We start from the raw sequence: 26,931 nt of genomic DNA, 5'->3' as shown, positions 1-26,931 counted from the left end.
GCCCACCAGACGTGATCTACGGGTATAAAACAGAAGTGTGGCCACATGCTTGACCTTTTTCCTGCCCCCACCTATGCTGCAAGCAACAAAGACACCCAGAAGAAGATTGGCCCAGGTTTAAGGGACAAATTAAGGACCGCAATATCCAGTGGGATGAGAAACTGCTTAACCTAGATGTTGCCCAGCCTAATAGGATTGAGTTTGGACTGCATGCTTAGAATAGTTACCAAAATACGACTTTTAACCTGTCACTTAAACACAAAAGTTTGACTAAAAAAGAAATTTTATCTTTACCAGTGAGTTTGCCTGAAATGTGTAGTAAATCTGCTCAGGTTAGAAAGGCTGGTGTACATCTGCTCTCCATTAGAGTGGTGAACAAATTAATAAATTTGTACTCCATCTTCAGAAGTACAAGAGTGTATAGTCCTAAGGTACAAGGCTGGGAGCTGGGGGGATTTGGCTAGTGCCTCACTCTGATTCATGAGTGGCTTTAGGAGCATTCATAAGATCTAGCTGGGTGTAGGGCTCCATATGCTGTGGTGCTGAGTGATCACAGCACCTGGAGGGGTTTGCTGCTTATCATTAGCAAAGCACTGAGAGGCAGCCCAGGCTGGAGAGTTAAGAGGGCACAGCAGTCCCAGGCTACACCCTGGGGATCATATCACAGGGGCTCTGGGTTGGGGCAGGGATGTAGAATGGATTGAGGGATCTGGCTGGGGGTGCAGGCTCTGGGGTGGGGATGAGGGGTTTGAGGTATGGGGGGGCTCAACCCTCGGTTGGGGGGCGGGGTATGGGAGGGAGTTCTGACCTGGGCCAGAGTTCAGGGTGCAGTCTCTGGCCACATGGTACTTACCTCTGGTGGCTCCTGGTCAGCAGGGCTGAGGCAGGCTCCCTGGCTGCACACAGCTCCCAGAAGTACCTGCCATGTCCTTCCCTTAGGCGGAGGGGCCAGGTGGCTCTGAATGGTTTCTGGCCAATGGGAGCTACAGAGCCAGGGCTGGGGGGCAGGGGCAGCATGCAGAGCTCCTCTAATTGCCCCTGCTTCTAGGGGCCACAGGGACATCTGGGAGCTGCATGGAGCTGACTAGACTTTTAATGGTCTGGCAACCCTAGTTTCTCCTTTTTTCTCCCTTTCCCCCTCCCCACCCACAGCAGGGTGAGCTGGTGCTCATGGCTCCAGCCTTGCCCGGGGGCATAGAAGCCACTGGCCCATGGTGGGAGAACTTGCCATGGGCTGGATGAAATGAAGCAGCAGGTCAGATCCGGCCCATGGGCTGTATGTTTCCCCAGCCCTGGTTTATGAAACTGACACAAGCATAGGCTATTTCAAATATTTATCATAAGCCAATGACTCCTTTTGTGTGAGGATGTGAGGTGTGCTGTAGTGGAGGGAGAATAAACCACACTTAGCATGGTAAATATCTCTAATGTAGACCATTGAACCAAGGTAAAATGTGCTACCACTCAACTTGATAGTAATTATGTAAGTTCTGTGGAACTTGTCTACACAAGGAGTTTTTGGCTCCACCTAAATACCCAGAGTGCTCTCCTTCTGCACTAAAAATTTGAACAATGTTTGAATGACCCATCAATGGCTAGCCTAGCATACGTTACACACTGCGAGCGTGCAGGGAATATATCTAGTTTGTATTAGTACCTATGTTCTTGCCAAAGTCAGACTCTTCAGTGGAAAGAAGCAGGCTCTGCACAGCTGGGACAGCTTACCAACAGAGGCCGACACACAAACTTCTGGAAGAGTAAGCAGGGCACACTTATAAACTCTATACAATATAGATGCTAAAATTCTAAAAGATAAGAAAATACTGTTTGTTCAAAGGTCAAAGAGCTGGCTGTGTTATAACATTCCATTTTCCAGGCAGGTTTTCTGTCCTTTACTCATAAGGTACACCTCTAGCTAGAAAAATCCCATTCTTCAAATATTTTAAACTACCTATAGCCATGTGCAAATAGGTGGCCTAGCTATTGCATCACTTTTTTCCCCCATCTCTTCCTCAGCCTAGTGCAGGGTTCACTGAGGTGTGAAGGGCTCGGTTCAGTTAGGAATGTAAAAACTTATTGGGGATTTTGAGGGTCTTATTCTGATTTAGAAGATACAAATAGGTATCTGTAGCCAAGAGAACATGAATTCTGGATATCCAGAGGGGTTGTGGGGGAGAGCCTGGCAGTGGGGAGGAATGGACTATAGCACTGGGTGGCTGCCACTGGAGCCTGGGACAGGTTTGTAGGTGGGAGCTGAACAGTGGGGAGGTTCTGGGGTTTTGAAATTCTCTGTAGGGAGAGAGATGTAGGTGGGGGGGAGGAAAGAGCTCTGGGGCTGACTTGCAGAGAGCCAGGGGATAGGTCCCTGAGTCAGCATGACATTTGAGGGGAGGGGGGTGAAGAAACAGTGCAATAGCATGAACAAAAGCTTTCTAGTTCCAGTTGAACAGAGCCCTTATATTTGCTCTTTTGAAAACACTTCCTTTTATCTTCAAGTGCAATTGCACTAGACTGCATATCTGAAAGAAACTTGAAAGCTGTGGCCGCTGTATAATAGCTTTCATGCAATCTGCAACCTGGGGCAAAGGACAGTGATGTATCTTATGACTGAGCAGATAAAATGCAGTGTTAATCATTTCCTTTGCAAATAGTACAAAAGTGCAAATCTCATGGAGCTGGTCAAGCCATTTTTGGCATTGCAAAACTATTTCAAATCCATGAGTCTTTTGCTCATACAGAACTAAAAAGTTCAATACAATTTTCCATCTCTTCCATGCCCAATGCCAAAGTTGATTCATTTTTAAAAACTAGAACTGCTTTGGTCGCAGTTTTCCTCACCGTTTCTCTCAATTGGTCTTTTTACTCTACTTTTACCCTGTTTGCCCCTTGGATGTTTTATCTTAGCTCCTTTTTTCCCCTCTAGTCTCTAATAAAACAATACAATAAGGTTCAGGTTCAAGTTGAAATTTTTGCACCAACAATTTCTGAGGGTGTTCTAGATCGGACCAACCATTCTTGCCCCCATTCCCTATTTCAGTCTGTATAGCCATTTCATTAGCTGCAGTAACAGAAGCTAGACTTTGGTCCCCATATATGGGTTTGAAGCAGTAGCTACAATTTCTTTTTAAATCCTTGAAGCAAAGGGATTCCAAGCTGAGGGGAAAGTGGGAGGCAAACACAAGTGCAAATTGAACCTTTAAAAACCCATTTCCAGAAATACAAACGTTGCTTCTGAGCATTGGTCCGTTTTATTCTGTGGTTTGGCTTGCAGGACTAATGGCTGTAATGTTGACTCTCGAGGGCATCAGTTTAAAACTCCAGTATTTTTCAGTTCTTATCTTTTACTACTTACCAGTCTCTAGAAGGCAGGCAGCTCTGCTCCCACTGTAGCTGGGGTCTTTGAATGAACATACTAGGAAGAAAACGTTTTCCATGGCAATGCCCTGTGAAGTAAAATGACTGTAAGTAACAGAATACAGCTTAGTCGGATGAAACTCAACCTATAGAAGGGGAAAGTCACTCAGCAGGGACAACTTCGCTTGGAATAAAATGCTCTGGATTCCTGAAATGAGCAAGATGCATATGAGCAGCGAAGTGGACATTAATGTGATGCCATTATTTTTGTATTTGCTCCTGGTCATTTTTAGTGACTACAGGCTCTTGCGCAAGTATAATTCTTCCCCCCCCCACAGGTTATTAAATGCAGGGCTGCAGTTATCTCGGAGGCGGGTGAAGCGCTCTCTATCAAGGAGGTGGAGGCTGCTCCTCCAAAAGCCCAAGAAGTTTGTGCTCTTGCTCGTGTTGCCCCTGCCCTCTGTGAAGGGCCCTGTGCGGATGTGCTGTGTGCCTCTTTGGCATCTCACGTCTTGGCAAGGAGGGCTCTTTTTTAAAGATGCCTGGTTGCCTAAATGTTTAAGAAATCCCCATCTCTTCACCAGCCTCTGACCAGAGGCTATCACTGATGGATATTTGAGCAGTTGCTGGATGCTTTGTTTATGCATGCTCCCAAGGAACTTTACAAAAAATCCCTAGCCCTATTTTACAGATAGGGAAACTGAGGATAGGGTGGTGAGTGATTTAAGATTACACAGCAGGTGAGTGGTAGAGAGAGGCACTAGACCCGGGTCTCCTGACTCCCATAGGGTGACCAGAAGTCCCCATTTTATAGGGACAGCATAGGCACCAACTCTATGGGTGCTTTGGGGCTGGAGCACCCACAGGGAGAAATTAGTGGGTGCTCTGCACCCACCAGCAGCCAAGCTCCCCACCCTTCCTCACCTCTTCCTCTGCTTCCTTCCCTGAGCACGCCATGTCCCCGCTCCTCTGCCTATCTCCCAGCGCTTGCTGCTGCCAAACAGCTGTAGCAAGCTCCAGGGGGGAGGAGTGGGAACATGGCATGCTCAGGGGGAGGGGCAGGGATTTGGGGCAGAGGGGGGCCAAGCACCCACTGGCACCAGTAGAAGTCAGCACCTGAGGGACAGTCCTGATTTTTTGGGGGGCTTTTTCTTATAGGCACCTATTTTCCCCCCCACACACACCCCATCCCAATCTTTCACACTTGCCCTTTGGTCACCCTAGACTCCCAGTCTAGTGCCTTAGCCACTGAAACACGAGCACTGTTGTTGCTGGCACCCAGTGCCGAGAGGCTGACCAACAGCTTGAGTGGTTCGTTACCCGGTGTGCTACACCCAATAATCACAACGGGGTGGAGAAGCAGAAAAGTTTATTTGAAGCTTCAAATAGGTACAGGGAGATTTGAATCTCAAATCCTGTACACAGAGCAGGAAGTTACACAGGCTTTTATACATCCTTTTTCCCAGCATACTTATCCAATAGCAAGCTGCCCCAAGTATCCATATAGCCAGCCAATCCAGTTCCCAGCTAATTCCCTGGTTCTCTGTGTCATTTGTTAAACTATACATAAAGCTGCTTTATTCAGCATTGTTCTTCCATATCTGCCCTGTGTGGCCTTGCTTAGTTTCAGGCAGTCTGATTTTGCAGTATATTGTTGCAGATCCTCAGCATAACTGCTGTGTGTGCCTCCAGGCGGGGGGGCCAAGGACACTTGGCCCTAGTACGCAGAGCTGCTGCGAGTGCCTCCGGGGGGAGGGGGGGGCAAGGACACTTGGGCCTAGTGCGAGGGGGCTTCATCAACACTCGTGGTCTTCCATCCCCTCGAGTTACCTAGTGGCCATGCCCCAGTGTCCCCAACACTGTTAGTATTCCTATCAGTACTTGACCGACATTTTAGTACTAGTTAGTTTTTTTGGCAAGTGCACTGTGCAGAATGGGGGTTACTGTGGATCTCTAATGAAGCTAAAAGATCAGTTAATGCAAAACCATTGCAATACAGCCAAAAAAGAAATAAATGCCAAGATTGCTTATGCCAATAAACGTGCTGGATGTGGCTGAAAAGCAGGAATTCTCACTGGATTCTCAAATAATATTAGGTTTCAGAGTAGCAGCCGTGTTAGTCTGTACTGGCAAAAAGAAAAGGAGGACTTGTGGCACCTTAGAGACTAACAAATTTATTTGAGCAATTTATTTGTTAGTCTCTAAGGTGCCACAAGTCCTCATTTTCTTTTTTCAAATAATATTGTGCATGCACTCTCTCCTGCAAGTAACATTCCTGTATGTCTTATGCATGGTCTGTTGCATAACTTGTGTCAACACCAAATTTGTCACCCACTAAGATAAGCACCATTACAGCAACAAAATAACACCATCTCCTGAGCAACAGCAAGCCATAGCAAACCTACTTTTGGTAGACCATGTGAGTGTAGACACTGCATGGGTTTTTAATGCCTTTTTCCTGACTGCTCACTTTGAGCACACCTAACAGCTCACCTTTGTGGCATGCATCTGACCATGCCAGCTCCATGCACTCTCAGACCGAGCTACTGGACACAGGCCTGCCTGGAGCAGGCAAGATGCCATGGACCTCCTCACGTGGTGGGGAGGAAAGGCTGTGCAAGCATAGCTGGAGAAACAATCAACATCTAGGTGGAGATGGCACAGGGGATGCTGCAATGGGAACACACGAGATGGAACAGCAGTGCCACATAAAAGCAAAGGAACCTCGCCAGACCTACCACAAGGTGAAAAGAAAGGAATCAGAAATCAGATGTTGCCCCTCAGACGGGCAGCTTTTACAATGAAATGCATGCCATACTTGGCAATGGACACCCCCCCCCTCCCCCCCAGCACCCTGCAGGCAACTGTAGATGCTTTTTGGAGGAACCCATTGTGGAGACTCCTGCTGTGGACAGTGAGGAGGAAGACGATGTGGCCAGGGACTCCAACCATGCTGCAAGCCAAGAACTATTGCAACTCTACCAGAGTCGAGCTAATCTTGCCAGATTAGCAGATGTGCCCACTCATGAAGGGGAAGTGAGCTTGGGTAAGTGTGTAAATGCATTATTCCTTTCAGTGTGTGGGGATTTTTTGCTTTGTTTCCCTGAAACCTCATCTTTCTGTCCCTTCCCCACCCCCGAACAACCCTCCTCCTCATTTAAAAATTGCACCCATTCCATCCGCAAGCTTAGAGGAAAAAGGGTTTTGAGTTTGGTTTGCTGGTATAATGTCACAAAATAAAAGGCTAGGGAATAAATTCAGAGAGTAGTAGGAGAGGCCATTCACAGATCAGTGGCCTGTACTCAGGTAGAGGTGGAACAGAGGTAGTCAGCATCTGCTTTTAACTTCTTTTGCTTGTTGCACTAGGTGGTAGGGGCCATGCAGAGTAGTTTGCCTATCTGAATAGGAATGTTCCCATTGCCTTGAGAGCTCCATAGAGAACTCTCAAGATTTCTAAGACAGCAGTGTGTTTTTGTGGTTTGGTTTTTTTTGGCACTGCAATGGAACACTTGCCCATGCCACTCTGCAATGGGTTAAGCTGGCACCATTGCAGAAAACAGGATAGTGGCATGTGGGCCTGGGGGCTACAGGACCCCAGCTAGAGTCTCTGTGCCTTTGCCACCCTCAGGACTGAGGGGCAAAAATCACCAGTGTCTGTGAAAATAATGCCTGTATTCACTGCACTGTCCCTCTACCCACACCCAGGAAAGGACATGGAACTGTTATAGCTTCCATATAACAGAACCCCCCTCCCCTCCTCTCTGCTAGGCTGGACTCACCATGGTTTGAGCTGCAGAGCAGCACTGTAGCAAGAGGTTTCAAACCTAGCGACAAGTATTAAAATTATTTGTGGGAATAAGGGCATTTTGAGACTTATTTTCCTCTGTTCCCTCCTGACAGTCAGTCTAATAGTGCATCTGTCTAGTTTAATCAATAACTTCTGGCATGCTGGCCTTGAGCAGTGCTACCTCCATGCCTGCTGAATGCCTCGCCCTGACCAGGAGGAGAGAGGCAAGAACTAGGGAGGATTTGTTCTGTGAGATCTTTCTATACTCTGGCCTCAGACCAGGAGCATGGGGCTGGGAGGCTCTGCAGTGGAGTCTGCAGCTCTGGAGTGACGGCGGGTTCCACTCCTCTCTGTGGCCTCGCTTTGGGGCACGAGGCTGCATGGTGCACAGGTGCAGACCTGCAGTCACTGCTAATTCAAATCTCCAAACAAGAGCGTGCAGGCACATGCATGTCCCATGGTAGAGCGCACACAGGGATAAAACACCCTGCAGAAGAACTCAAGTCACTGAAAGGTAAATACCCTCTGATTAGGCACCTCAGTTAGTAACCTTACTTTCAAGTGCCTGAGCACCCAGCAGCTCCCGTTGACTTCAATGGGATTATTTGTGGCGTCAGGGTATCGCCAATTGGCCCTATCCTAGTTATTCTGCGCATAGTCTCCCTTTTAGCAAACTTCAGTATTATGGAAAAGTTACAACCAGCTCTGAATGGAAGCTTGTTTCATTACCTTCCTGCCCTCTTTACATGTCTGTGTTCTAAAACAGATGGCTGCCCTGCTATCGTGCCACTTGGGCTATGGAACTTGTGTGCTGGTAGGAGAACCCCCTTCAGGATCACAGATCTCCTTTGACCCTATGCTGCTGTTCTCTGGGCATCAATGGAAGGAGAGTTTGATTGGAGGTAAGGAGTTCAGCGGAAGTGCAGTCCTAGTGCTCTGATGTACTTGTGACATTCAGAGTCTGAACGTTCAGTCTCTTGATCTTGATCTCATGGTTAAGCAAGGAAAAGGTCCTGCTGCAGGAGAACAGCCAGAGATGGAAATGCAACCTTCACAGAGGAGATGGAAGCTACAAGTTGCGTAGACATTGCATAGTAAGGAACAGGGTGGATAAAAATTCTATTTAAAAAAACTGGGTTTTTTCTTAATTTAAATAAAAATCCAGTTTATTAAAACAGATTTGAAATTGTAACACAAGTAAAATTTACACTCACTAAAATAAGCAGTACATGTTTTTTGCTGAAGTTTTAAAGAAGGCCAAACCACTGAATTGGTGGAGGTCACTGGCTAAGTACCTAGAACCAGAGTGTTGAACTACTAACCCATCTTTTGACAGCAGTAACCTCTTCAGGTGCAAGGATTCTACATGCTCCAGATCCATTTATTCAACTACTTCAGTTCAATGACTAGTTGATTCAAAGTTAAATCAACTGGGAGTTGATAAAGTAGAAAAACTAAATTTCCTCTTTATGAATAAAAGCTAGTTGAGAGGATGAAATTCTGCTCCTTCTAAAATCTTGAAGGACATGGTGACTTGACAGAATCGCTTCAATTCATTAACTACAGATCTTATTTTAATCCATTTTAAATGAAAAATGTGTTTGGATAACTTTTTTTTTCTCATATACCCAGCACATTTAAGTAATACATTAAATGCCATATTTGCACACTTCTATTTGAATTAAAACTTTTCCATCCAAATAGAGCTTAACACTAATCACATTTCTTATTTACTATTTTTTTTTTACCATCTAAGATGAAATTTAAAATTGAAGACTCAGTGTATGTTAAGCTAAATAGGTATAGCTGTTTACACTAAATTTGGCACTACTTTTGCTAAAGGCTACATTGAGTTGCAACAGAGTATCCACTTTTGTGACTTTTCCCAAAACAAATGAACAGAATTAAAATTTAGTATTTAAATTAAGGTTTCCTGCTTGCTGATTTAAATCAACGATTTTTAAATCGGTCCAGCCTGGTGCTACTCATTTCATGAGCAAGAATTCTGGAAATAAAACAAAGGGTCAAACTGAGTCCTCAAAGTCTAACTTCATTATAGCTCTTTAGTGTTTGTGGTGCTGCTCTGAGCACTGAATGCCAATGTGTCATTGTGTTTACAGTAACAATTCTGCTTCACATCCGCAGCTAAAGCAATCTTCATATTATGAACATGACTTTTCTTACCCATTCTGAGAAAATAAATCATGCATGTCACATTCTACTGATAAGCTTTTTTTTTTTTAAGGGTGGAAGTTGAAGGACTGACTCTCTCCCTAAACTGGTGTCTGATTACATGAACAAGAAGTTTAACCCACACTTTGCCTTTTGATAAAATCAATGAAGGATTCAAACTGCTGTGGGCAGGGAAAAGGTGAGATTTTATTTATTCATCTAAATGATTTCTTGAGTCTGATATAGGAATTTCCAGAGATTCTACCATTTCTTGACCAGTTTTTGTAGAACATAAAGGCCACATGAGGTCAGGCCAAAGATCCACCTAGACCAATATCCTGTCTTCTGTTCATTCCCTCTGGGGCACCTGGCATTGGCATTCAGAACAGGTAAAATCAAGTGATCCATCCCATCCATCTGGCTTGTGATAAGAGATGGATTCAAAATGGAAACTGATCCAGACAGTTTCCCACAAACTTTTCAAAATGTTTGTATCTGAAGCTTGTGTTGACCTGTATAAGGATTTAAAACAAGAACCCTGAATCTAGTCACTCCTGAAACTTGAAGAAACCCAAGATCGGGATCTGAACCTCATGACTAAGGTTCAATCTGTCATATAAAATAGACAGTGGCCTGTCACTGAGAATTCTGAGTGCTTGGAAACTGAATCAGGAAACTTAAGAGTCTAAATACTTAATTTAAGTGCCTAACTTTAGGCACTTAAGTCTGAACATTTGGCAATACAGTACACATTATCCTTATTCGCTGGACAAGGGTTACTTCTGTCTCTGGTCAGTTTACGTGTTGCATAGCCAACAGAATGGAATTGTGAAAATAATTGAAGGAGAATGGGCTTGTTGTAATAAATATCCAATGTCTGCATATGGACAATTGTTCGTTCTGGATATATAGAGCATTATTTGTGTACCAAAGTCCATCTTGATGTGCATGGAGCATTGTCTGGCAAACAGGTTTGTTCTTCCATTTTTCATTTCCGTATTAACACATCCTATTTTAAGCCCCTGAATGATGAAACGCTGTACAGCTCACACCCCACTCTCCAGAATCCTCTGACTCCTTCCCATTAGTTAACACTTTAATTAGTGTTGTGTTGTTTTTTTTTTTTTACAATCTTTGCTTCTAGATCTGTATAAACCAGGCCTCTCTCAACCTGGAAACATCTGATGAGATTTAGGAATCTGTTCTTGTTTGGGACTAAATTCAAACCTCCAGCCATAGCTTTGAGCTGTGTGTGAAAGACAGCAGAGCATGTAGGAAGGAAGTTATCCTAGAGATAGGTCCACTTCCATATAATTCAACATAAAACTAAATTAACCATTCCATAAACGTAATTACACTAGCTCTCAGATAACCTAATCTAGCCCCTGCCTCAAGACAAGGCCTGCAACCTTCTTTCTATTTAGAAGGCGTTGTCCACCAGCAAGCTTAGCATCTCCTGTGATCCTTTCCCTGACTCAGCCTCCTAAGAAGTGAGCTATGCTGGGGTTGAAAGCGGCTCGGGTCTGGCCTGCAGACACTGGCTGAGGGCTTGGGGAATTGAGTGGCAGCAGGATCAAGGTTTGCTTTCTCCAGCTTGCTCTGTAGCAGCAGGGGGAGCTAGCTTTTTTTTTTTTTTTTTTTTTTTTGGGGGGGGGGGGGGTTGCTCTGGTCAGCTTTGCTCAAGACCCTAGAGCCCTGGCACAGGGCAGATCACTCAAAAGCAGGGGGCAGGGAAGAGAGAATTTGCTCAGGCAGTGAAGCACTTGAATCACATGTGAGAAGTAGGTGGGATTGATGCCTGCGCTCTTCATATGGTGGGACAAGAACTTCCTCCACTCCCTGCAAAGCAGCTAGCCTACTTGCTTCCCCTCTTTTTGCCCCCTCTCCCCATAGCAGTCAGCAAAAGTCAAAAAGCCACCCTCCTGAGGCCCACAGTCACCAAGTACCCACCATCAGGAGTCAAACTAAACACTGGCATTATTGGCACCACGCTCTAGCCAGCACCCAGGAAACATGCTTCCCCTGGATGCTTTGGCAAGGAGGAACAGCCTGCTAAGGGAACTTTTTGGCCAGTGACAGGGGTAGGGTGGGGATAGTCTCCAGTCAGGATAAAAGTAGCAGCAGTGTGGTACCATAGGGTCACAGAGCAGGGCTTGCGGTACCTGGGGGTTATGCAGAGGTCCTACAGGAACAGTGTGGAGGCAAAAAGGTCACAAGTTGACAGAGAAAAGGGCTGTTGGTAGTGGGAGGTCCTGCACAGGTTCCTGAGGACCACATTGGAGGCAACAGCGTCACAGAGAGACGCGCTGGTCCTATTGGAGGTCATGTAGAGGTCAATTAGAAGCAATTTGGAACCAGAGGGATCAAATGAGGACACAGAGCAGAGGACTGGGGGCTAATGGACAAGTCAGTGAAAATCAATATGGAGGCAGTGGGGTCACCCAACATCACAGAGAACAGGGATGATTGTACGTGGGGGTCATGCAGACGTCAATGAGGATGAATTTGAAGGAATATGGGTCACAGAGGACTGGTGGTACTGATGGATCATGCACAGGTCAATTAGCATCAGTTTGGAGGGTGGGGGTTACATGGTGTCATAAATATAAAGGGAAGGGTAAACCCCTTTGAAATCCCTCCTGGCCAGGGGAAAGCTCCTCTCACCTGTAAAGGGTTAAGAAGCTAAAGGTAACCTCGCTGGCACCTGACCAAAATGACCAATGAGGAGACAAGATACTTTCAAAAGCTGGGAGGAGGGAGAGAAACAAAGGGTCTGTGTCTGTCTGTGTGCTGCTCTTTGCCAGGGACAGAACAGGAATGGAGTCTTAGAACTTTTAGTAAGTAATCTAGCTAGGTACGTGTTAGATTATGATTTCTTTAAATGGCTGAGAAAAGAATTGTGCTGAATAGAATAACTATTTCTGTCTGTGCATCTTTTTTGTAACTTAAGGTTTTGCCTAGAGGGGTTCTCTATGTTTTTGAATCTAATTACCCTGTAAGGTATCTACCATCCTGATTTTACAGGGGGGATTTCTTTATTTCTATTTACTTCTATTTTTTATTAAAAGTCTTCTCGTAAAAACTGAATGCTTTTTCATTGTTCTCAGATCCAAGGGTTTGGGTCTGTGGTCACCTATGCAAATTGGTGAGGCTTTTTACCAAACCTTGTCCAGGAAGTGGGGTGCAAGGTTTTGGGAAGTATTTTGGGGGGAAAGACGCGTCCAAACAGCTCTTCCCCAGTAACCAGTATTAGTTTGGTGGTGGTAGCGGCCATTCCAAGGATAACGGGTGTAATATTTTGTACCTTGGGGAAGTTTTGACCTAAGCTGGTAAAGATAAGCTTAGGAGGTTTTTCATGCAGGTCCCCACATCTGTACCCTAGAGTTCAGAGTGGGGGAGGAACCTTGACACATGGAGTCACAGAGACTAGCCTTGGTGGTACTGGGGGTTCATGCACAGGTCAATTAGGATCAATATAGAGGCACAGAAGAAACATGGGGTCACAGAGAGCAGGGGTGCTGGTAGTGAGGGGTCCTGCACAGGTGAATTAGGATCACTTTTTGGAGGTAGAGACATCACACAAGGTCACAGACAGCAGGACTGCAGGTAGTAGCAATTCCTGGATCAGACAATGAGGATAGATTTGGAGGCCGTGGGGTCACACAGGGTCCCAGAGAATAGGGATGTTGGCAGTAGATGGTCATGCAGAGGTCACCGAGGATCAACTTTTAGGCAGAGGGGTCACTGAGACCAGGGCTGGTGATACTGGTGGGGTCTCTTTCACCAACAGAAGTCAGTCCAATAAAAGATCTCGCTCTTAACACTGTTGTCATATTTTGTCCAGGTTCAGCCATGCTCAGAGCACACTACCCAACTGGGCCCCAACAGGAAGATAAATAGGGAACTAGTTTGGCATGAATTAGGCACTGAGCTGCCAGGCAGTGTCAGAATTTAGGGAGCTGTGTGTGTGTGCCAACCTGCCAAAAGGTAGGTACCTCAGAGATTTTAATGGTGGAAACTTAGTTGCTGTCTAACCTTGTAGGTATCTGAACCAGGGTTTTGTGAAAGCCAGTGGCATCTAAATATTGGACTTGGGGACCTAACTGCCACTTTGAGTGCCTGAGTGGGCAAAGAGGAACATGGGGTGGTGCTGGAAGGATGGGGTAGGAGACAGGATAGTGATAAGGAGAGGAGAATGGAAAGCAATTGAATTCCCCCTCCTGGGCCTTAGGAAATGGATAATAGACACCTTTTTGTGTACCTAGCAACCATTTAAGGTCGCATTTTTGACCCCAAACTGTTCCCTTACAAACGAGGGGCACACAACTTTACTCTGAAGTCTCAGCAATCGTAAGGCAAGTGAGAAACAATATGATTTATTGCTGTGGTATCATGATTTTTAAGCCAATCACATTTTTAGTCTCCTGGTTTTTGGCAGATTGGGGTTGGCAATACTGGGCAGCTGATGAGTCATACGTTAACTGTCTTGATCCTAATAAATCAGTTTGGATTTCAGTGCCTCTCTTGAAGGTCACGGGGAGGGTGCCTTGATTTGTCGTCATTGCATTCTGTGGTGGAAATCTTTTGTTTGCTTATTTTGTTCAAGGACAGTTCTCTTCCAATACCTAAATTCCTGAAACTCATTACTACAAGTCTGTAACAGCCAGCAACACTGCAAGGGGGAAAAACTTCTAATAAAAACCTCTCTGGTGTATGGGAGCAGAAGCTGCTAAAGCAGGGTCCTTTGGAAACCTTTCTAGAGTTTTGACTGGACTTTCTCTGCCCTGTGCTGACTGGCTGTTTGTTTCAATCCTCCATCTCTGTCTGTGGAAGCCTATGAGTGGGATAATGTCCCTTGAGAAGCCATGAGAAATAGCTGCCAGTTGGGTCCAAATAATTAAGAAATTAGGAGAAACAGGAGGCTTATGTGTGGGGTGGTGCTTTTGGAGGAGTTGGGTTCTTTACTTTTGCAAAATCCTGTTTTAAACAGGGTGTTCTTATGAGGAGTTTTTAGAGAGTAAAATCTCAGAGGCAGCATTGTTATCTATTGGCTTATCTTGTAACTGCTACCAGCTATAATGCTTCTTCCTAAACTCCTTGGCACTAGTCATGGTGGTAAGCATTATGCGCTGTACTGTTTGTAAAATCAGGCCCTATGTGTCTTAAACTTTGTGTGCAAAATAATTATCTTCAGGTGAGAGACCAGCTCACAACACATTCACAACACCTAGTATGAAAATGCAGCAGCGAGCAAGCTATTAGTTTGTTATAATTACAGCCCAACCAATGAAACTGTTTGATTTTTCTTGCCCCAAGTAAAATGGGAGGGGGGAGTTACCAAAGAGATAAATGTGCTCTTAATTACCCAGCCTCTTTGTTGCACTACTAATAAAATACTTGAAGTACTTTAAGCAAATAAAATACAAATTATTGTAACATCTGCTGTGTACTAATTGCTGTTTATGTAACACCTGCAGTTGGAAGGATAGGCATAGAGTTGGCCAACTTGCACATGGCTAAGGACAGCATTCTACGTCCCTTTTGTCTGTCTCGTTCTCCTGGGCTGGGTCAAGCCCCAGTCCAACTTAGAGCATGCTCAGGACTACTATAACTTATATTGGCAGATAATCACTTGGAGGCTGTTACATCAGCCAGTGATCCTAGACACACTTTGGCCACTTCCCGTACACCCTACCCATGATAATTTTACCATACCCCCTCACCTCCGCAATCTAATCAACCAGTCTAAGTTATAGCAGCCCTGAGGCTGCTATAAGGTGTGCTAGCAGCTGACTCAGCCCCTAGCAGCCCTAGGGATTGGGAGAGCACACAAGTGATACAGTTTTCCTGTCCATTAAGTATTGATTCGCTGATATACTCATACTCCATGGGAGTACAGCTTCCTGTACAAAGTTTTAAACAAGAACTACAAACAGCTATTACAAAAATCACCAGAATTAAGATTGCATTGTGAGAAGAGTGGAATATATGCATTCCATAGAAGGATGATTTGCAATCCATTACAATATCATCCTGTGGGGCAAGAATATTTGTGAAGTTGACTTTTTAAGTGAGGTCTGATATGATTCAGTGTAAGGATGTTCTCTGTGCCACAAGGTTCAAAAGTCTGAGCACAGGATCCAGAATAAAGCCCGTGGGTGCCTTCGGACAGTGTGATATACATAACCTTGATGAGAAAATATATTTACACAGCCCTGATCAGAGCATTGCTGTATCTTTTTCCAAATAGACAACTGTTACCATCCATCAGCGCTTTCTAAAAATAAATCCAAAGAGCGAACATGCAATGTTACTGCCACAGATGTCGCCATTGCAAAACTATTCATGGTGAAGAGGAGTGGGTAGACTGTGAAGGAAATGGGCCTATCTAGGGAAGCCTAGTCTATAAACTTCAGTGTTGTTGCTCTGAAAACTCTTAATGTTTCTCTACCTTAGGTACAGTTTAGATTAATAGAATAGAAGATAGCTTTGATAATCAGAGGTAAGCCTTACTTGGTGAAATAAATGATTAATTCCCTAATTCTTTGCCAGTAAAAAGCCCAGAATGTTTTAAGAAATGGTGAGAGAATGAAATATGGAGAAGTGAAAATGTGGAAGAAAAAGATTTCAATAGTTCATATTAGGTCATTGATCACATACAGGGGACTTGAGGAACTTAGCTCATTTGTGCCCTTTAACCAATACCCCAAATGAGGTGGGGCCGAAACCACATCTGTAGAGTCATCTGTTAAATGCCATGTTTTCTGTAGTTTTAGAGCAGGTCTGGTGACATATATTATTACAGAATGATCAGTAAGAGAGGGGACTTGCCAGAATGACCAAAGGTCACACTCACCCACCTCGACCGAGATTGGACCAGAGTATGAGACTTGTGATCCCCTTTATTGCTTAGAACATCTCCCGGGAGGTATCATGGGGAACAAGCTAGAATCACAATATGGACTTGCATGGCCCAGCGGATGAGGGAGAATAGTACCTGTAAAAATGTGCCAGGGGGGTGCTAATTAATGTTGGGGGGGGGGTCAGTGCTTGGGAGGAGTGCGGGCTTGACTGCCATGCAATGTACTGGTGAATGACAGATGAACAATGAATTGGGAGGTGAGAATCACAGTATGGGTTCACATAAGGAAGTTACTTGAATTGCCGTACCTAACTTCACAGAAGAATAGTGTTTGCTCAGTAATGTATAATTGCTCCTGATTATGGTTTTAGCTTTATTATCTCAAATCATGATTGTTTGATATGATGCAGTGATACCAATAAACTTTCTTGATGACATAAAAGGCTTTATTTGTAAACATGCTAAAACGATCCAACTGTCACCCATTGCTAGGCAGGCCAGATGCCATTACGACACCCCCAAGCAAGCAACAGAAGAAAATTTCCAAAACAAAAGTGCAGGAAACACTGCAAACCCCCTACTGCTGCATGTCGCCTGACCCCATGTTCTCCTTTCCCTGTTTTCTGCACACTTGGTTCTTGGGAAGGAGGCTGGAGGTAGCCACAGGAAAGAGGTTCCAGAAGGAAGGCTGTCTGAGCTTTAGTTGCCCTGCCCAGCTGCTCATAGGGTCTGAATGCATAGGCCACCCCAACATGGAGTTGACCAAGCAACTTCTGGACTGAAGATATGTTGCAGGGGGGGTCAAGCCGTGGTGTGGGGAAGGCAGCAGGAGCTAGTGTTTTTCCAGCCATGACAGAGATGAGTTGCTGAAACAGTTCTCTTTGTTGAGCTCTGTCCTCTTCCTCCCTTAGCTGCCATTCCTGTTCCAGGAACTGCACTGCAAGTACTGGCTCCCTCGCTGAAACCCTGTCCTCCAGCTGTGCAGCGAGCCTCAGCCTTTCCTCCAGCCTCCAGCATGCCACTGCTCCAGTCTTACATCCCTCTGTTTCTGGTACTGGACCTGCTTGTCCGCTCTCTCCAGAACTTGGAGCATAACTTCATCATGGTAATGCTTCCTCTCGGAAAGGTCTGTGAAGGTACATTGAGCCAGGGCTCAAGTTCTGGATGTACAGCAGCCAGTGGAGGTGGGACAAGAAAGAGACGGAGTCAGAAACTTACCAAGCTCAGGGGCAACTTCTGTCTCCTCGGGGTTTGCTGCAGGCTTGGCAGCAGGGTGTTACTCAGGGTCCGTGGGGGGCATCAAACAGCTCTTCCCAGTACGGACCCAGAATTTGCCGTTGATGCTGTTCCACAAGTTGCTCTGGGACCAGTTTCAGAAACAGAGTCACTCAGCGCCTGCTGCTGGTTCCCACCAGTCCCCACGCTGGATTCAGATAGAGGACATAGACCAGGTCATCGTGCACCACAGTTGGCTCCGTGCCCGGCAGCCAGCCAACTCCTCATAAAACAAGAATGAGGTTTTTCAGTTACCCAAGGTGCGGTTCTGGTCTCTGGTCTTCTGGTACTCGCTGTTGAGCTGTTTGATCTGCTCCCTGCACTGCTCCCTGCTCTGGAAGATTTATATGTTTAAAATATTCCCAAAATGCTTTTTTCACTCCAGTTTCACAAGGAGGAAATATGACTGTATGTGAATATCTGGAAAAAAATCTTTTTGAAAAACCAGTTCACCACAGCCATTCTTAAAATATATTTCACGACTACGTTATAATTCCTACTCCACCTGTGAAAATACCATTTTTGTACTACATTTGTGATGATCTTGTGTTGACCCCCCAACTCAAAATAAATTATTGTAATTAGAACCAATCACTACAATAAAAGTGGCAGACTTGTTAATTAACAGACTGTACATTTTAAATTCTGCACATTGGGCCAAATCTGGAGGCCAGGTTATTCAGCCTTGAGGGGCATATGTTCAGCATCAGGCTGTGTAAGTTCTTTGCACTCTGGGTATGCTGAATAAAGTCAGTGGAGGGGTAATACACTCACTCTCTGGGCTGGAATCTATCTGCTACAAAGTCTCCAGGATTTTGTACCCTGGAGACTTATCCTCCAGGACTCACACTAAGAACAACAGCTTGTCTCACATAGACCAGTAGCTGTCCATGTACATGATAAGTTGCTCACACCCCCGCTGGGATAGATTCAGATCAGTGGAAATGAGGTATTAACTCTCTGAGCCATCTAGTCCCTTTTGATAAAGTAGTTTACAATAAAGCATTTCATTAAAGTACTTTTTTCTCTCAGTACCTATTCCATTCCATTTCACCTCCATATTCTCTTTTGAATACATACATGCTTTAATTATTAAACATCTCACTCTGGTACTATCCCACAGGGACAAGAGGCAGCCATCAGTCGCTAATGCCAAAATTTGCCTTTCTTGTGCTTACCTTGCCTCACTCCCAGTGTTGAAGCCTATTCTGTGCTGTACTGATCAGGCCAGAAGACAGGATCTTTAACTTGGATTGTGGAATTTACTCATGGCCTTCTATTACTGTACATCAGTAAACTTTTTTTTCTTTTTTTTTTTTAAAGCAATGAGATCTGCTTCCTTAACACAGATAATACAGCTAGAGGAAATTGTTAAATATGTGTAAATACAGTACTTTTTTGTCCAAAATGAATGCTTAAAGAAAACTAAAATATGCTACAGCAAAAAGCCCGGTCGTTGACACTGTGTTTTTGCTTGGCCACGTTACGGTGATCAGATTGACTGTGTCCACATATCTCTTAAGCCAATGTCGACATGTCAGTTGCACAACAGTACTGTCTAGCTTTATTTTACTTTTTTTATGGTCAACAGTGCCTCACAATGAATGGAGCTGCCCTGCGCTCTAATTAACTAGCCACACTCACTTCTACAGAGCAATGTCTAGAGAAGAATACATAGCTAACCATGCAGGGGATCACACTTATCCCAGGTCTCCTCAGACACATCCATTTGTTGCCTATATCTGGCCCACCTTTTACCCTTCAGTTAGAGGAGTAGGAATGTGGGTGGTTTGGGACTTACGTTTGTCTACCTTTGCTCACCCTGGGGCTGAGGCACAAAAACTATCATACGTATTGTATAAGAGCTAACAGGACCAAGACCAGCATGTGTTTTTAAGTATCTGTTTCACTTATGTTTTTATATAGCACCAATCACCAGGGTATCTAAGACTTGAAATGAATTCAGGCAGAATCAGAGATTCACGTCGCAAACTCTTGAGCTCAGAGATATCATAGAGTGTTTTCCTGGTGCACTATGATCCACTGAATTAGGTAACGCTATTTTATTAATATATCATTTTCTTATACAATGCCTGATTCTGGTTTCAGTTACACTGATGTAAAATGGGAGTAATTTCACTGAAGTTAATGGAGTTACACTATTGTAAAAACGGTGAGAGATCAGAATTAGGCCCATAATACTTAATCCCCTGTTCCCCCTTTTCTGTAATTTTTCATAACAATATACGGAAGAGCACATTAAAAAGGCAATTGCTTATTGTTAATGTGATGATAATGCAGAAGGCATATTGTTCAGCTATGATGTCTATTCTGGGAAACATTAGCTGTAACTACGAGAAGAATGACAAAGAACATTTTCTAAAATGTATTTCCTGCACAGATATTTAGCTTCTGCTTCAGCTAAAGCAAGTCACAGTTATTAGGATGGACAATGCATAAGGAAATGTTGAAATAAGACTGTATTTGAAAGTCATAAGGAAATCCATGGAAAGTATAAAGCTATACTGCATGTAGGACCAGCCGTGTAAGAGAGACAGTAAGGATTAAAGGGTGGATTCTGCAAGGCACTGTGCCTCCCTCAGTGCTGCCGCCTAAACAGGCCCATTCGGGGAACCAAAGGCAGAGAGACAGCAACCCACCCACAAGGAAACTAACGAACGTGCATCTTCTAAAAAGCAAGAGTGCCATTTAGGGCATTACATAATCACTTGTTCCCTGCAGTGACCTAAAACACTTCACAACAAACTCATCCATATCCTCAAAGGGGTGGCATTTTGCACATGTAACTCAGACAGAATTCTTCCAGAATTAGAGTCAGTAAGCCTGGTGAAGTTCACTATTCCACTGCCCTAAAAAGACCCATGCAAGACGACACTGTGGCACAGTGGGGTTCTGTACAGACACAGGGCTCCTGCCCCATGGTTTTCTTTACTGGACTGGGACCCATAAATTTATTTTTGCTTTGCCTTTACTTGTGAGTATAAAAGGGGGATTTCCTAATGACATCCTTTTTTCTCCTCATTTCCTTTCCCCTCCATTAAGTTTTACAACTGTGAGATTAACATTTTACAAAGGGAAAGAGAAAGAGAAGCCTAGCAACCAGTAAGTAAGTCAGCAGAGATGTATTATGTATAGTTTTTCTATTAGCAATCATCGCAGTTTTATTTTTTATGAATAATCCCATTGCACCTACAAGTTTACTGCAAATGTGTTTCTTTCAGGTAATATTGTTTAAAGATGAATAAAGCCACAATGAAAAGGGAAAATCCTGAGAAAACAGTAAAAAAGCTATTTGAGTTTTATGTCAGGCAATCGACACCAAAATTAACTTCTGAAGGACGGGGACAGCAACTATTATAAGGGCTGCTGAGCAGCAGGTAGTTTACAAAATTGAACTTGTGCCCATGAAGTCTTATGGTTTATTTCTTTGGGACCAGTGTAAGAGCAGTTGGTGACCAGCTGTGGTCTAGTGGTTCTCTCCTGGATCTGGAACAGAGATTCCTCTAACTTGTAGAAAAATCAGGGTGGTAGCTTAACTTGCTATATTGCAGTGCACCCAGGAGGATTTTTATTTTACAAAACTACAAGGAATATAATATCGCATTAGAAATAAACCCAAGCCATTGTTCTGGATCTGGATTCTAGTTCACAGCTTAAAAAAAAACCAAAACAACCTCTCTCGTTAATGGTCTGAAACCTATCAACCTGAATATTGCCAGTTTGAATTTGGATCTGGATTTCATACCCCAGAGTTCCGCAGTGTTCAGCTCTGGGTGCTTGATATGGCCTGTTTTGGAACTAGGAAGTCACAGACTCTGCACTTGGGCTGGATTATACAGTGCGGGTGACAGGATATCATACTGTAAACTCCTGGTTAGGGACTCTACAGTACCTTTCAGGGTAGGTGTAGGATTTTTGTTGTTGTTATGGAACTATTATAGGTGCTCTCTGTACTTGGCTTGAATTTTCATTAGTTTCCTTTTAATTCTACTGCGGGATAGTCTTCTCCCAGAAAACGGAGCAAGAAATACTATTAATTAGTATAATTTATTTCTTTTATAATACACTTAGAGGCCACAACTAAGATCAGGAGCCCATTTGTGCTCGGTGCTTTTCACGAACCTAATAAGCACACCCACTATCGCAGTAACTTTGAAATACAAGATGAGAAACGTATACTGAGACCATGGTACACTCTGAATTTGTTAAACCTTGCAGTGTATGGTTGCTATGTAGTTAGGAGAGATTACTCATGTATTATGTATGTTTCAGAACTTCACAGATGTCATTTGCAAGCTATTCTTACGTTTTCTGCTAAATATTATATCGGAGCTGTATTTGAAATCATATTTCCATGATACAATGGTATCAGTTTTCTCATTATTTGCCACTTTAGGCAAGGTTTATTGTCTCTATTAGTTCTAGATATGAAGGGACAAATGTGAAGTCACACTATTTAATGACAGATAAGCAGAACATCTTAAAAACAATCCTTACTATAAAAGATTGAAAACAATTGCTTAAAATCAAACTGCAGCCAATTTACTGTATGAAATAAACCTAGCAACATATTCTGCATGAATGCAAAAGAAAGAAAGAAAGAAAGAAAGAAAGAACAAGAAGCCATGAGCTGAGAGTAGGTTCCCTCCTATTAAGCGATCATAAACTTTATTCTGATTATAAATCTGGCCCCAGTTCTCCTTTCATTGAAGTCAATGGCAAAATGGAGCCCTTAATTAATAAAGTAATGCTTACCCATCAAAGAAAGAAAGAAAGAACAAGAAGCCATGAGCTGAGAATAGGTTCCCTCCTATTAAGCGATCATAAACTTTATTCTGATTATAAATCTGGCCCCAGTTCTCCTTTCATTGAAGTCAATGGCAAAATGGAGCCCTTAATTAATAAAGTAATGCTTACCCATCCTCCCATCCAGAAACTTGGGGTACTGTACAACATTATTAAAATATTTGTCTCTAGCTGCATCTGGGTAATAAATAATCCTTTGCTCTTTTAGAGCATCTTCCATCTAAGAATCTCAAAATGCTTTACAAACACTAATTAAATAAGTCTCACAAGGCATCTCTTTGAAGCTGATATGTAGGTAGGTAAATATTATTAGCTCATCTAATTTAACAGTTGGGAACCTGAAGTTCGGAGATATTTATGCTTGACCAAAGTCATACAGGAAGTCCGTAGCTGAGCCTGGAATCGCATCCAGCTCTTCTGGCTCCCAGACTTCTGTCTTAACAGCAAGACCATCCTGCCTCCCCAAGAACTCACTTAGGTTTGAATCCTACAGCTACTGAGCAGTACTGTACTTAAAGTTAAACACATGATTAAGCTGGATCAGGACCAGATGCTCAGCCTCTTGCGGGATCAAGCTCCTATTGGTTTAGTTGTTAGTAAATAGTGACGTTGTAAGAACATGAAAAAATGGTGTCCACGCAGCTGACAGAGATTGCCTATCAGAATTAGTTAATACCCATTCTTACAGAGTAATTCTCACAACTTGCTAGAAGAAATCATTTTTAAAATATACAATATCATCTGATGATATGAAGGGACAACAGCGCAGGCACCAAAATATGGCATGGAGTGGGAAAGAATCAGTTACTCACTTCTCGTAACTGTTGTTCTCCAGTTGTGTTGCACATGTCCATTATACTAGGTGAGCATGCACTTCATGCATCAGTACTGGAAACATTTCCCTAGCTGTACCCTAGACTCAGAGGCATCCCTCATGCTCCAAGCTGAGAATATGAAGGGTAGAGACATCCCACCCATCCTTCAATTCCTGCCTACCAGAATCTTAGATGATAGACTCCCTTGTGCTGGGGACGGAAGGCAGGTCGTGTAATGCAGTGGTTCTCAAACAGGGGTATGTGTTCCCCTGGGGATACAAGGAGGCCTTCCAGGGGATACAGCAACTCATCTAGATATTTCCCTAGTTTTACAACAGGCTACATAAAAAGCACTAGCAAAGTCAGTACAAACTAAAATGTCATACAGACAATGACTTGTTTATACTGCTCTGTAGACTATACACTGAAATGTAAGTACAATATTTATATTCCAATTGATTTATTTTATAATTATATGGTAAAATTGAGAAAGTGAGCAACGTTTCAGTAATAGTGGGCTGTGACGCTTTTGTATTTTTATGTCTGATTTTGTAAACAAGTCGTTTTTTAAGTGAAGTGAAACTTGGGGTATGCAAGACAAATCAGATTCCTGAAAGGGGCACAGCAAAGTGGAAAGGTTGAGAGCCACTGGTGTAATGGACTTACGCAACACATTTTGAAGAACAGCTGTTACAAGAAGTGAGTAACCATTTCTTCTTCCTCGAGTGACTGCATATATCTATTATATTAGGTGACTCCCAGCCTGTTTTCGATGGAGGTGGAGATAGAAGCCTCATCAGACGGTAGGGTTGCCAACTTTCTACTTGCACAAAACCGAACACCCTTGCCCCGCCCCTCCTCTGAGGCCACGCTCCTGCCCTGCTCCTTCTCCAAGGCTCCGCCCCTTCTCTGAGGCCCCGCCCCTGCTCACTCCATTCCCCCTCCCTCTGTCGCTCGCTCTCCCCACTCTCACTCATTTTCACTGGACTGGGGCAGGGGGTTGGAGTGCAGGAGGGGGTGAGGGCTCCAGCTGTGGGTGCGGGCTCTGGGGTGGGGCCAAAAATTAGGAGTTCAGGGTGCGGGAGATTGGCTCCAGGCTGAGGCAGTGGGTTGGGATGAGGGAGGGGGTGAGGACTCCAGCTGGGAGTGTGGGCTCTGGGATGGGGCCAGGGGTGAATGGTTTGCAGCCCAAAAGGGGGCTCCAGGCTGGGGGGGTGGAGCTGAAGAGTTTGGAGTATGAGAGGGAGCTCTGGGCTGAGGCAGGGGGTTGGGTTGTGGGAGGGGGTATGGCTTCCAGGGTGGGGCCAGAAATGAGGGGTTCAGGGTGCAGGAGGGGGCTCCAGGCTGGGGCACAGCCTGGTCAGCGATGATGACCGGAACCACCAGGGTCCCTTTTCAACTGGGCGTTCTGGTTGAAAACCAGACACCTGGCAACCCTATCAGAGAGGGACTGCAGGTCTGCTTTCCCCACACGCACGTCTTCCCTTGATGCAGTAATAACTGAAAGAAAAGAGGGCCTAAGGGACTCAAATATGTACCACTAACTAGAGCTAGGCTGACAACTAGCTAGAAAGGCAAGTTCACAGGAGGAATGAGCTGAAGCACATTATGTGCTGACCACCAAGCATTGATAGTGGGAAGGAACTGAAGGATGGGCAGGGGCAGCTCTGCCCTTGATAGACTTACTTGGGAGCATGAGGGACATCAGGGCACAGCATGGCTGCCCCTACATGTACTGCTGGGGAGAACTCTCTGGCCCCGGTGCACAAGGTGCGGATGCACCTAGTGTAATGGACATATCCAATCGCTCAAAGAAGAATAGACATATACATCAGTAGGGCCACTTTCACCTTACCTGTGTTCAGACCCTTATTTCCCCTTGCAGAAGCCGTTGTGATCTTTCTGCTGCCTAATATCACTTAAGTTTTGTTTTTGCACAATAAGGATCCTATTCCTGCTTTCCTTGTGCACCCCAAACTTTCACTGAGGGCCGTTGGAATCTGAGGCTTGCAATAAAAAGCAGGGTCGAGACCCTTGTTTGGGAAAAGAAATCCTAAGTGGTATTAAGTATTTTTAAGTCAATGTGAGTTTTGGGTATGCCAAAAAAACCCAACAGGTTAGTGGACAAAGGAAGCAATTGGTATAAACTGCTTCCTTATGCGCTAGAATGAGGCCCTGATTTGGCTGAAATCTCTAGAGCCTACTACATTATTGGAAAATAAATAATTATTAATAATACAGAACAGAGGGGATTATGCTTTCTGCCTAGAAGCTGCTTGGAGCATTCCCCATTATTAATAGTTTTCTCAATACAGATTTCTCCTGAGAAACACAAACTGTGTAGAACTATATAAAATCATGACAGGTGTGGAGAAAGTAAAGAAGGAAGTATTATTTACTCCTTCTGATAATACAAGAACTGTGAGTCACCAAATGAAATTAATAGGCAGCAGGTTTAAAATAAACAAAAGGAAGTATTTCTTCACACAATGCACAGTCAACCTGTGGAAATCTTTGCCAGAGGATGTTGTGAAGGCCAAGACTATAACAGGGTTCAAAAAAAAGAACTAGATAAGTTCATGGAGGAGAGGTCCACCAATGGCTATTAGCCAGGATGGGCAGGTATGGTGTCCATAGACTCTGTTTGCCAGGAGCTGGGAATGGGCGACCGGGGATGGATCACTTGATGACTACCTATTCTGCTCATTCCCTCTGGGGCACCTGGCATTGGCCACTGCCGGAAGACAGGATACTGGGCTAGCTGGACCTTTGGTCTGACCCAGTATGGCCGTTCTTATGTTCTGTGATGTTGTGACCCAACTCCAGTTACTAACCAACTCTTTGAACATTATAGGGATTTTTAAAAAGTCACAAATTTCTTTGACATTAATCTGCAATGTCAAACACGCTGTGAGAAGCCTTCAAGGCAATGATTAAGGCCCCACATAACACTTTTTGCTTCTGATTCACTCTAGTAACACAAACACAACATAATGGTAATATCAAAAAAAACAAGTTTCACAATAGGAAATCCAAGGTATGATCTACTTATCGCCAATTGTACACAAGATCGAACCAAAAAAAAAAAAAAAGCTTCAGTGGAGAGATACTAAAGGCTGTTGCTCAAGGCAAAACAAAGGAACTATGGATGGAGAGATAAGAATAGCCAATTACATGTCTGACTATGACAAGGGAAACAGCACATGCTATTTCAGTAATAAAAACAATAAGGTAATACAATAATGCAGAATGCCATTTAAATAAATAAATCTCTTTACACCGAAAGACCTAGTCTATTCACACTATTCCAATACTACCCTCAAAATATAAATCTTTCTCATGTAGTCTTAGCATACACTGCCAAGAGGTGCACAAAAACATCAAATCTTTTTGAAAATTAAAAATTTCCCCAGAAATCTTACTGAAAATGAAATTTTGCAAGTCAACAAGCCTTCCAGCCTAGCAAAACCACTAGAGCAGACAGTTTATCAGCAGGTTTGTTACAACCTATGTGCACAATAGATAAACCAACCTTTACTTATGTTCAAATAAATTTGTTAGTCTCTAAGGTGTCACAAGTCCTCCTTTTCTTTTTGCGAATACAGACTAACACGGCTGCTACTCTGAAACCAGCCTTTACTGCAACTGCTTAATTAGATTCAAAGCAAATTAGCACTATCTTTGTTCCAGAACCTGACTTCTATTTCTGTACTAACAAACCCAAATAAGGACCTCACATATTAACTCATTTAAGTTCATGATATTCATAATATTCAGAACTGACATAAAAAGTTTAATGAGACTATTCGTGACACATATAAAAGGACATGCACATCTTT

At 43.9% G+C, this 26,931-nt stretch overlaps 2 long non-coding RNA genes across 8 annotated transcripts in view; one reads left to right on the top strand and one right to left on the bottom strand.

Moving 5' to 3' along the window:
• Positions 1–26,931, bottom strand: part of LOC125635229 (uncharacterized) — a 63,232-nt gene that overhangs the window by 8,365 nt on the left and 27,936 nt on the right. For 2 of the 6 annotated variants that reach the window (XR_012668050.1, XR_012668047.1), the window contains exons 1-3: positions 4,279–5,207; positions 3,353–3,443; positions 1,658–1,749 (exon numbers count right to left, since the gene is read on the bottom strand). This is a non-coding gene — a long non-coding RNA (uncharacterized LOC125635229). Of the gene's footprint in view, positions 1–1,657; positions 1,750–3,352; positions 3,444–4,278; positions 5,208–26,931 lie in introns of those variants that run through there. The other 4 variants (XR_012668045.1, XR_012668048.1, XR_012668046.1 and 1 more) reach the window with 4 other exon arrangements.
• Positions 5,573–18,513, top strand: LOC125635394 (uncharacterized). Of its 2 annotated transcripts, none has more exons than XR_012668051.1 (4): positions 5,573–6,400; positions 7,908–8,043; positions 9,387–9,512; positions 17,087–18,513. It is a non-coding gene; the product is annotated as an uncharacterized LOC125635394 (long non-coding RNA). The 2 variants fall into 2 exon arrangements; XR_007356251.2 differs by lacking the exon at positions 5,573–6,400 and adding an exon at positions 6,730–7,655 and having other exon boundaries at positions 17,087–18,512.

The sequence above is a fragment of the Caretta caretta genome, chromosome 4 (genome assembly GCF_965140235.1).
Source record: "Caretta caretta isolate rCarCar2 chromosome 4, rCarCar1.hap1, whole genome shotgun sequence".
NCBI lineage: Eukaryota > Metazoa > Chordata > Testudines > Cheloniidae > Caretta > Caretta caretta.
This window is presented reverse-complemented; position numbering and strand designations above follow the sequence as displayed.